At 36.8% G+C, this 12,585-nt stretch overlaps 1 long non-coding RNA gene across 1 annotated transcript; it reads right to left on the bottom strand.

The window, feature by feature from the left end:
* Window positions 1–3,941: 3,941 nt before the first annotated feature.
* LOC111213770 lies at window positions 3,942–6,771 on the bottom strand. Its single transcript, XR_007336413.1, has 2 exons — window positions 5,738–6,771; window positions 3,942–5,663 (listed from the first exon to the last, which is right to left on the bottom strand). It is a non-coding gene; the product is annotated as an uncharacterized LOC111213770 (long non-coding RNA).
* Window positions 6,772–12,585: the final 5,814 nt, after the last annotated feature.

Here is a 12,585-nt window from a genome sequence, read left to right as displayed (position 1 = left end):
GAATTCTCGGCACTTAGAAACTTTAGGCTTTATTCTCGACAAGTTCGGTTTCTATGACTGGCACTCAATTACTAGACGAACTCGCCCAGGCAGTTTGATCTCTTGTTCATCTCTATCAATTGAACTACGTTTGGCTTGATCCTCGAAAGGGGTACATAGGTAGCCTTTAACAAGGTTCAGTCTGAATCAATCAAAAACCTTTTATGTACCTTTTTCGTCTTTTGTTATCGAGCTGCGACTCAACTAGGTTTGAGCTTTTAGGCTGCTAGAACTAGGTAAATCGCTGACAGCCTTTGCGGCCAAAGCTTTTATGATCTCTTGTAATGATCGCAACGCTCTCACGCGGATTCAAAATAAGATCTACTATTTTCTCTAAACTCATTTATTATCTCTTCGTGATTTCTGCATCTATTTGGTCACTTGTCGTTGGCTCTCCAGAGATCCGGGACCTCTAGGAAATTAGGGTTTTTCTTAGTTTCCTAATTTAAACGTAAATTGACAGTGCGTATTTCGGTTCCCACAATGACCATCAATTTTCTGGGATATTATGGTATATATGGAAGGTCGGAATAATAAAGTATTTAGTAATCTTGATACTGGCCCAAGGGAAATACTTAAATTAGCAGAATTGGAATCAACACTTTGGGCTGATGCACAAATACTCACTGATCAAAAGAAGGAACTTCACAGAATCCCATTAGTAACGTCAGGACGTTGGTGCTTTATTGATGGTTCATGGAAAGATAATGAATTATTTTCAGGACAAGGCTGTTATAGTACCCTACCGGGTTTTGATGGTTTATTAGGGGCAAGGAATGTAAGGGTATGTCTTTCACCTCTTCATTTGGAGGTGGAGGCTTTGATTTGGACAATGGAATGTATGAAGAATTTAAGACAGATTCAGGTTACGTTTGCCATGGATTGTTCTCAATTGGTGAATATGGTTTCGAACCAGAAGAATGGCCAGCATTTGAAAGTTATCTGAAAGATATCAAGTTTTTACAAGGAAGTTTCCTCAACTCAGATATCGTTCATGTACCTCGAACGGAGAACCAATAGGCGGATAGCTTAGCACGCAGTGCTAGGTAACAACCTTCGTCGTTCACATGGATGCGGAGTTACCACTTTAGTTTATAGAGTCAATATAAACCTGTGAATGTCTTGTTATCAAAAGAAAAATTGTTTTTAAGAGATTTATTTTATATTTCAATACATATTATATGAGTTAATAATGGAAAATTTTAATCTTTTAAAAATAATTGTATTTTTGAATTATAATTGTTCCAAAATATTAAAATAGTTAATTATATTAAATAATGTATTATTATCAGATGGAATATGTTTTAATATGCATAAAACATAACTATTTATTTTTCTAGAAAAAGAGAAAACAGATTAAAAATATTTGTAATTCAAGATTGATATTTATAAACAAAACAAAGCTGATCAAATTAGACATACATAACTAATATAACAAGAAACGATAAAAATAAAAATATGAGAATGAAAACTAATCATGAGACACGTAAACATAACAATAACAACATAAATAAAATAAAAGATGAGAGAAAAATATGGTCACACGTAAGAGGATGTAGCACTATTGTCCCAATTTAACCAAATATGCTAGATTCCTTTATTCAAAATTTTGTTACAAACAAAAATTTATAAAATTACTATAGGGCAAGTGCCCCACCTTCTATGTAAGTAGATCCGCCCCTGCTAAGCTCCTTTGGGTTTTCTGTGGGTGGGTAGATGTTCTCAAGATAGGTTTGGTGTATTAACCAATAAAGGAGAGAAACATGTCGTTTTATCCAATTTGGTGAATGAGTACTCCTTTTTTCGAGATAGGTTTGGTGTTTCCTTATTTTATTTTGTTATCACATATTTTAAATGGCGAGATTCATATTTTAGCATGTTCAACATGTTTTAATTTTTTTTAGAAAACTTTTATCCTCTAGACTAAGTCACCAATGAAAAATTGTATTGTGCTTTAATTGTGGGGTTGAAAAAAAACAAAAATGTAGTTGTAAATCTTAAAAAAATAATTTTAGAAAAAACAGAAATCAATGGAGAGCCACATCCGTCAAACCAAAATTTAAGGATGTATATAAATTAAATTAGATGTATAAAAGGTGATATACGTTTAAGTTTTCTTAATATACTAGTTTTTTATAGACCCAAAAATCATTATTAATTTGTTGAAAGCACTTGAGATGAAGAAACTCTTTCAAATATCGAGTCCCATTATAGCTACATTCATCATCATCGCAATAGGTTTGAATATTTAATTTTACACAAAATATACAGTTTTATAGTAATATTTGTACAAATCATAACAGTTTTAGACCCAAAAAAAATCATCACAGTTTAATGTTAAATTCAAACCTTGATAGTGACATAAGGACACTAACATAAACAATAGGCTTACAAATCTTTTCATAGTTTAATATTTTCGTTTTGGTTTACTTATTGAATCTACCAAGAGAAAGCAAACTCTATTATTTCATTGATCGTCGTTGTTCTAGTATAACTGATAGGGGAATGTAAACAATTATAAAATATATTTTTTATTTAAAAATTAAAGTTGTTTGTTTTCTTCGATTATAATTTATTTTTGCTAATTAATAGAAGTTTTGAAATATAATATTATATACCGTAACAAATATATATATATATATATGTTTCACAAAAATAGATGTTTTTAGTTTTTTTTTACCTTTATAATTGTTTTGATTAGTAACTTTTTACTATTTAAGTAAAAATTGTATCATTTTCATTGTTACCAATCAAAAAAACAGGATCAAAAGCTAAAATTAAAATGATTTTCTTAGTTTTTTTAACCACTTTCTCTTATTGCTTCTTCTTGCTTTCTTTTTGAACGATTATGTAACCACTTACCGGTAAAAGTCTTGTTATGAGTTTATTCACCAGTCCAACCTATCATAAAATATATAATACTCGTACACTTTATCTTGTTAAAGATATATAAACTAATATTTTTATGTCTTCGTTATATTCTATCAGGGTTAATGGCGAATGAAACATATGGAAACAAAAATTGTACTGAAATTCTAAATACCAAGGAACATACGATTCCTGGAGGTTATGTTTCACATAGTGCTCCATGTTCCGGTTCAAGTTGTGTCTATTTGTGCAAGAGAAAAAATGCCAACGGAGTTGGTACTTGTATTGGGCCAAAAAAACAGGAAAAATGTCGCTGCGTTTATAAATGTCCTTAATAATATATTATATGCTGAATGAAAAATTATAAAAATAATATTTAATAAAAATAAATAAGTAGACTAGGATATGAAGCCTAGTTGATTGTAATGATGTCTTAATTTTGTAATAACGAGGATTCAGATTGGTATAATATATGTTCATGAAAGAACAAGTTAAAAAAATATTTATGAATAGTAACAAATACTATGTGTATTTTTAGTTAATTTTTATTTTTATTATGTTAAGCTTGTTATTTTAGAGTTTAGATCCAGTATCTCATAAGTAAAAAAAATATGAAATGTGAGTTAAGAAAAAAAAATATTTAGAAAAAAGCATCTCATCATTAAAATTTAAAGGGTTTTCTAAAAACAAAAACTTTTTTTTACGGGAGTAACTTTCATTATAAAAACACAAAAAATATCATAAGTGCCTTTTGGTAATAAAGAGTTTTAACAGGTAGAATAAAAAAAAACTAAGTTTGAAACTAACAAGTTGGAGCACAAAGAAAAAAGGACGTGTGATATTATATGACATTTCTATGTCGATGAACGGCTTTTTCTTCTTGGCAATATCATCGAGACAAATTTAATTCAACACTTCTCGGCCCCATGCACCATTTTCTCGACATCAATGTTACGCCTAATAACTCTTATTTGTTTCTTTATTAGCAGAACTACTCAGCCGATTGTGAAACTTGTTTTTAGAGTCTTAGGTTCTAAAGATTAATTCATTCTTCCGGTTTCCGTCATATTGATGATAAAGATAGAACAAAAGAAAACAGCAAGCGAAACAGCAATGCAATGTGTCTCCTATCTCAGTTTCCAAACGAAAACAGCAATGCAGTATCATATTTTCTTGGATGTGTTTACTATTCTTCATCTCCGAAGCTTTTTTGCTTGAGAACAAGGTCCTGAAGATTTGCCAAAGCTTCCTTAGCTCTCCTCTTGGCCTCTTTTGTTAGGAAATATGCGGTCAAATTTTGCGGAAAACCAGAATTTGCAGAATTTGTGGGAGCGGGAAAACACACACAAAATTGTTAACGGAGTTCGGCCAACTTTTGCCTACGTCTCCGGACCTGCTACAGATCTTTTATTATCAACCCGGGAAATTTTTACAAGCTCTCAACTCACACCCCGATCCCAAATACACTCAGAAATTACTCGTAATTTCTTAAAGAAGATTTTTTGTAAAAAAAAAAAAAAAAAAAAAAAAAAAAGGTTTTTTTTTTTTTTTTTTTTTCTCTCTCTCACGTTTTTTCTCTTCTTCTTCTCTTCTTCTTCTCTCTGTTTTTCTTGTTTTTTTGGGATGATCTTCTTCTTCTCCTTGTGTGGTTATTTATAGGAGATTATGGGGAGTTGGTGAAACTTCTTGTTGCACCTACCAAAAGAACACAAAAGAAATGTGTTGTTGAATTAATCAACAAACACCTTCTTGATACAACTTATTGTTGTACCTACCATTCAAAAACGTGTTTCTTTACATCTTTGGCTGCGAAGATCTTCTTATGTGCTTCCTTCTTTAACTCAGCCGCCTCGTTGTTCATCAAAAATGCCGAGATTATGGCCGCTGCCACGAGAGCGTCGGCTGATTCTTGGTCAAGAACCGTCGAGTGAGAAGATTTGGGGAAGAAGGAGAAATTGGGTTCAGAGCACGGCGGGCATGTGAAGGGAGAAGCGGAGGAAGACGGCCGAGGAGGGCAATCGAGGTGGGTGATGGAAGGGCAATTGAGGCAGACGATGCTCTCTTCTGGAGGAGGGACGTCGAGACAAATTGGGCAGAAGAGGTTACGATGCTCCCTGAGTAAACAGTCGGTGCAGAGTCGCCGGAGATTCTTGTTTTTTCTGACGGCGTAGGTGAAGAAGGCTTCTTGTTCCCCGCAGGCTGCGCATTGACGTAGGTTCTGTTCTTGATTCATGGCTAAGTCAACGAGATTAGGAACGCAAACTGTATTCTATTGGGAGTTGTTTACTTTATATAGAGAGAGAGGCCTTACAAAATTGGATCATAAGATGAAATGTAAAGTCCTTTTTGTCTCTTTCATTGCTTATTGCAAACTCTTAAAAGCATCTAAGATTGAACAAATGCGCGAGAGACTCAATTTCTCTCTCTTCATGTTTTCAGTTTCATACATCCAAACAACTAAAATAAGAGAAATAGTACAATTTTTCCCAGCTTTAGCTCTGTGACTGGACTGACTGACTCTCCACGTCCTCAGCTTCTTGTCTTGCACAAACGTTAAAAAAAAAAAAAAAATGAAAACGACATCACTCTGCCAACATAAATGGGTCGACTTCTCCTAGATCTGCCACCAAGGGTTCTAATTCTGATGGATCCTCGTCTTCTGGTGCTAAGTACGTTGGGAATGGAAGCTTTGAGATGTCTGGCTTCTTGTAGCACGCATCGTTAATAAACACAAAGTTCCCTTCTGCGCCAGGAACCTGCAATAGCAACGATGATTAACAATCTTATTCACCTACCCAGTGACCAGGACTGGCATTTGAGGGATACTTACTTGTCCTCTCACCCAGATGAGGTTCCTGGCAGGATCAATCTAGTTTATAAGATCATGTACTCCATGGAGAGTTTATGTTTTGTACTGTGGGGTTGATGCGAGCTGTCTTGGCTCTGGCCAATAACATCGTCAAGAGTGACCCATAAACCACAAATGAAAAAGATAAGGCCGAGATAAAGATCCATGGCTTTGATGGCGTGAGTGTCTACCATGTGCTGCATGCATCTCCGTGTGATTAGCGACAAACCAATTATTGCCGTGAGCTTTGCCGTCACAATTCCAGTAGAGACTCATCTGATGTGAATCGTGATAGATGGGAGTGACTGCAATTGATAATTTTGTGACTGTTTTATGTGATTCAAATCGTGATGCTAATTTCGTTATACACACTCAAAACTTAATTGCATGTAACAAACATTAAATTTCGCGATATGCAAATTATTATAACCGGCTTATTTCATAGTGAATAATTTTTTTAGTTTTACATAAACAGCTAATAATAGAGATATCCAAGATGCCATTTCGGTATGAAAAGGTTACTAAGTTTATGTATTCGAGTAAACATAAGTCTCGGTGACATCTGAAATATCAAATCGTCAATTGTTTAAATATCCAGTAAACAAAAATTAAATACCGGCTAACATACAAAATATTTGTATAAGTCAAAGTATAACCATTCTAACTTATAAATCGGCCAATTGAGTTGTGTTTAGCAAAAGAAAATCGTTAGCCCCGTGAATATCGAAAACAACAGTATTAACAAGGTAATGTTACTTAGAATAAAGATTATAAAGATAAATATAGAAAAAGTCATACACTAATAATATTTTTAGCTAACAAAACTGTTATCCGGCTTTTACAATGTTTGTTGTAGAAAAGATAGACTAACATCTGTCAAATCATGTTAAACACCAGCTTCTAAAATCATGTTAAACACCAGCTTCTAAAATGTTTGTAAAAATTTCCATAAGATAAAACACTCAAAATTCAATTGCTTATAAGCCAACATCAAATTTAGCTATATAAAAAACTATTTTAACCGGCTAGTTATATAGTCAATAATGTTTTCAGTTTTACATAAACAACTAATAATAGAGATATCCACACAGTCTTCTCTTTCTCAGACTCGTTGTGAAAAGTTGTCACTAACACGGTGGAGGAACAGAAAAATTTGCAGTTAACTATATCAAAGACATACAAACATTCTCATTATTGATATACCATGGATTTCACCCATTATTAGCCATGATATATAGGTGTTTTAGTAACTAATTCCAATTATACAGTCTTTTTAAAGTATTTAAGGGTTCAGATACGTTCTGGAGAAATATGAGTGATTTTGGAGTCTTTTGAGGTGCAGAACTGCACATGCGCATCAGATGTCTAGCTTTGTATGGAGACCTTCTGACGGTTAGATTGAGCTCATCGTTGGATACAAGATAGATATTTGAGTTAGCTTTCTAATTCCACCGGTTTGAGGTCAATCAGCATCTTTTAGCAGAAGTTATGCATGTTTTACTGAACAGTGGTCAGTCTGCCTCGCGAGAGGAAGCTGCGAGGAGATGAAGGACTGTCGATCGATGTAACAACATTGGTGTCGGTCGACAGTGATGCCAGAATATGGGCTGAGCATATTTTATGACCGCTGAAGTCCAGAAGCAAACCCAAATTACCACAATATCCTTGGACGACCAGAAACCTTATTTATGTTATTTATAAGCCATTGTTGACGGCTACACGCTATCTATGCTTTCTATTATTCATTGTTCTTAGTTAGGAGAGAAAGGAGGAACTCCTTCAGAGTCCTCCTGGAACTCCATTGTCTTTGGTTTTAATATCTATTGTTTTTAATATCTATTCATCTATGATTTCTGTGACAAACTTCATGTCTGAATAGATCCACATGTTAGGTTTAGGGTTCAAATAGGATGAAGGATTAGTCCCAACTATAGATTGCTGAGTTGTGATAATCATCTTTAGGATTGTTCATTAATGCATGTGTCTAGATTAGCTACCTAGAACATGCCCTTGGATAGTTTAATAAAAGCGAGAGCTTTATTCTCATCCTGAAAACATTCTAATATAACTATATTTCTTGCTATGAGCAAGGCGAGAGCTGATCTAGTGAGCTTAGTAAGCTATTATTTAACCTGCACATAAAGCTTGACTAGAGCGCGTCGATCGATATCACACTTGAATAATCGATCGATGCAGCAAAAGATGTGTCGATCGATATCCCTAGAGGATTATCGATCGACACTTTCTATTGATCAAAATATGACAGTTGAGATCAATAGATCTAGTTAATAGATAATTCAATACATGCGAGAGCTGATTGACTTGTTGATCAAGTAGTTGAGCTTTACATTATCATGCATGCAACTCATTAGGCATCTGTAGGATTATAATCTTGATCTCTTGAATAGAAACCCTAGATCTAGCAACCATCCTTCCATCAAACAACTCCTTGCCAAGCTGAACAATTGTCTTGTTCAACTTGTTTACTGTTTTATCTATTGCTTTGCATTAATTATTTACTGCTTTATAAACTATTAGCCTAGTTTAATCAAACTTATTTGATTTATTTGGTTCCCTAGCTCCCTGTGAATTCGATCCCTAAGTACTACAACTCGACCTCTTATTTGAGAGAGTATAAATCACTCCTTAGGATAATTTGAGTGATATCAAATTTGGCGCCGTTGTTGGGGAGCTTTGATCGCCATTAGATCTTGTCTAGTGAGATTTAGTCTAGGTTTTTCTACTGTTCACAGAAAAACTGATAAATTTTTTTTTCTTGTGTTTCAGGTACATCCATATGAGTAACAGAAGCAACAAGGGGATATGGTTCTTACTAGTAGAGCCACTGGATTCGGAACGCGTGATCCATAAGTTGCAGTCGACACCCTTCAAGCAGCGATTGGCAGCGTAGAAATCCAAGCGTTGATCGCCACTATTCATCATGCGTCGATCGACACTGTTTACCCAATGTCGATCGACCACTGTTCAACCTACGTCGATCGACACTATTCAACCTGTGTCGGAAAACACTGTTCATCCTGGCACTGGTCATCGAGGTACTGTTCATCCTGGTACTGTTCAACGAGGTATTGTTCACCTCAACACTGTTCATCCAACGTCGATCGATACTGTTCATCTGATGTCGATTGATACTGTTCATCCCGCATCGGTCGACACTGTTCGCCGCGACTGTTCACCGTGACACTGTTCATCCCGACATTGTTCATCTAGTGAAAAACGACACCACTTGCGGAGAGACAGAGAAGATCGAAGTGTTCATACTTAAGGTCAATTAGAATGGGCTGTTAAGAGACGAAAAAGGTCGCACCCGCAACATCGCATGACAATTGATTAATGCTCAGGGTGCTGTGATCCCTAATGTGATTGTTGTTGCTGAGATGAATGACTTTGACTTTAGCCGAGAGTGGTATGATTGGGTAGGTCAAGACCCCTTCCAGGGTCTTCCTCACCAAGATCCCAGAAACCACATCGAAGAGCTGGAGGATCTCGTGTCAAGGAGTGAGCAGAATGAAGTGTCTGAATACCACATGCTCTGTAAGATCTTCCCTATTCTATCTTTGGGGATGCATTTAGCTGGTTCAGTCAACTACAACCAAGATCTCTAACCAGCTGGTATGACATTGAAAGAACCTTATTTTACAAATTTCTTGATGATGCTAAAGCAACTCGAGAAAAGGAGAAAAATGATAAATGGGACATGTTCTTGGCATTGTTAGATGAGGAGTATATGATTCCAATACAACTGCTCGACAAAATTATGGCAAAAAGGGATGAACAACATGGATTTGGAGAGTCGAGCAAAAGAGAAGAAGATGAGACAAGTTATCCGACCTCAACATCAAATGACACCAGCACCTCAACATCGATCGACAGTAAGACCTTAATGTCGACCGATGACAAGACCTCAACATCGATCGATGGGTCGACACAGAAGAGCACCGATGTATCAAGTTGTGATCTTGTCCCAGATGTAGATAGAGAGATTACAATGGAAGATTCTTGGAGCTAGAGGATGAGGCACAACAAGAGAATCTAGATCACAACTTGGAGAAGAAGCTTGATGACCATCAACACACTTCAGAAAAGGATCTGAAAACTTCACTAGAGGCTAGCATCGATCGATACCCACCCGATTGCATCTATCGACACCCACCCTACATCATCGATCAACAAACGCCCTACATCATCAATCACCACGCACCAGATAGCATTGAGCTACACCCACCCGATTGCATCGATCGACACCCATGGTTGGATGAACTGCCAGGATACATAGTCGAGCTGGAACAAGTTGAGGAAATGATTTACATGTCTAAGGCCTCACACCTTGTTGTACCTAAATATCGGAGACCACCTATCTGGACAGAAGACGCTGATGGGTTTCACAAAAGGGTGAAGAGGATACATGATCCTATGAAGGTTGTGGTTCCATGCGCTGTATTTGAAGCTGAGTCTCCTATTCCACCTGATGGAAGTATGCAGTTCAGTTACAATGAGGTATTGGATGATCATAAGCACGTAGAAGCTTCTCATAGAGGGTTGCAATTTAGGGATGAAGTCGATAAGGGCCCAACAGAAGCAGCATCGATCGACACCGACCGGATACCATCGATCGACACTACCACTTCACCATCGATCGACACTACCACTTCATCGTCGATCGACAGTGGGCGCGTATCCGAGCAGAAGGAGTTTGATGTGCGTGAAAAATCTTAGGGATGGAGATACCACCATGCGATCATACAAGTCTGGGGGAAAGAAGAGAAAAAGAATCACGGGTGATTCTCAGTTATCATTTATCCCTCGCTTCTCAGATGGTGTCAAGAAATCCAGAGTGCACAGCAAATTCTTCTCAAAGCCATTTGCAAAGGTTCGAGCACTCCTTATTGCTGAGATGACAGACAAAAGAGAAGAGTCTGTGGAGGAGGCTTTCACACAAGAATGATAAAGCTTCAAAGAGCATACATTGAGACTTGTTTTGGAACATGTTCTCATTCTCATCCGGACTAAATCAGATCTCTAAAGTCAAGCTAAATGACTATAATAAAGCGCTGAGTGGGAGGCAACCCACTATTTGATCAAAAAAAGAAGAAGAGAACCAAGTAGACGATCGCCGTATCAACCGACTAAACACTGCCGACATCGATCGACAGAACATCTCCTGCCGCGACCGATATCAACACCTTTACATCGGTCGACATCCATTCCGGTCTGGTATATCGCTCTTACTTGTTAAAATTATGTACTTATGATTATTTATCACCATAACTCCGACTAGATATACACTGGGGACAATGTAATTTAAGTTTGGGGGGGAGGTTTACTGATACTTAGTTTATTGTGAGTCTTATCAAATGTTTTCAAAAAAGTTTTATTGAGTCAAGAAGGGGATAATGAACTTATTAGATTTTGCTTGTTATCTAACGACTCTTTAGCACCATTCTAGACTTACTGATTGCGGATAGTACTAAAGATACTAAAGTGGATCAAAATGTCAACTATTCACACTTTCTGAGATTGTTTGAAGGAACCAAAGCTCACCACTACAAGAAAACAGCGGCATACCGAGGGAAAAAATCGTCGGTATGTCGTCGGAATAACGTTATTCCGACGACATACCGACGATACAGGTCCTCGGAAATAACTCCTCGGAAATTCATTTTTCCTCGGAAATCCCTCAGAAATTTCCGACGGAATTCCGAGGAAATGAATTTCCGAGGACACTCCGAGGACCACCAATTCGTCGGAAAGGTCCTCGGAATATATGAGGGAGAACTTCCTCGGGATATTCGATGTCCGACGAAATGTTCCTCGGAAGTTCCGACGAAATGTTCCTCGGAATATTCATCGGGAATTTCCGAGGAACGGAGCCCTCGGAAAATTCCGAGGAAGGAGTCCCTTAGTATATTCCGACGACTTATTCCGAGGAAATGTTCGTCGGAAATTTCTGAGGGTTCATTTCCTCGGAATTTCAAAAAAAATTAATTTTTTTTAGAAAATAAATTTTTGATATTTAAATTCGAAAATATAAAATTAAAATTAAAATTGAAAACATATTAGATAATATTCAAAGTTCTACAAATAAAAATAAAATATTCCGAGTTTTTGAAAAAACAAAACTACGGGTTTTGCACGTTAGGGTCTTGCACGTTCGGGAACACCTCGTTCGGGTACATCCTCTTCATCATCTCCATCATTTGCTGGTTCAGCCTCATCTGTGCCTCATAGCCCGCCTGTTGAGCCGCCATCTGGGACTCCAACACAGATATGCGATCATCCTTGTCCTTCAACTGAGCCGTAAGTACTTCTGGATCAACAAAGGGCGGTGGTACAGAAAAAGGAGGAACCGACCGGGAGCGACGACCCAAACCGACCAAACGTCCCTTCTTCTTTGGAACCGACTGAAATAGAAAATAGCCAAATTTAAATAATATAAAAAGATGATAAAATAAAAATCAAGAAATAAATGAACTGAACTTAAAAAAAAAAGAACTTACCGATTCAACGATTTCGTTGATTCGAACGCGGGACAAGTTGGTCGAAGCCGTCGAATCGTCATCCTCGGTTTGAAGCTGAGACACTTCGTCTTGCACCTGAGTTTGGACCAGGGTGACCACTTCCCTCACAAGACCCATCAATCTGGCCGGTTCTTGTTGGTATACGCCCTCTTCATTAGGGCGAGATCATCAACCGGCTCGCATCATCATTTCTTCCGCCTTGAAAAAAACATAAATAAACAAACATTAGAAATTAGAAGAAATGCACCAAAAAAAAATAACCTTTCAAAACTTAAAATAATTGAAGAAAAA

The sequence above is a fragment of the Brassica napus genome, unplaced genomic scaffold, assembly GCF_020379485.1.
Source record: "Brassica napus cultivar Da-Ae unplaced genomic scaffold, Da-Ae ScsIHWf_601;HRSCAF=894, whole genome shotgun sequence".
In the NCBI taxonomy this organism is placed as follows: domain Eukaryota; kingdom Viridiplantae; phylum Streptophyta; class Magnoliopsida; order Brassicales; family Brassicaceae; genus Brassica; species Brassica napus.
The sequence above is the reverse complement of the archived record's forward strand: the minus strand, read 5'-3'. Positions and strand labels throughout refer to the sequence as shown.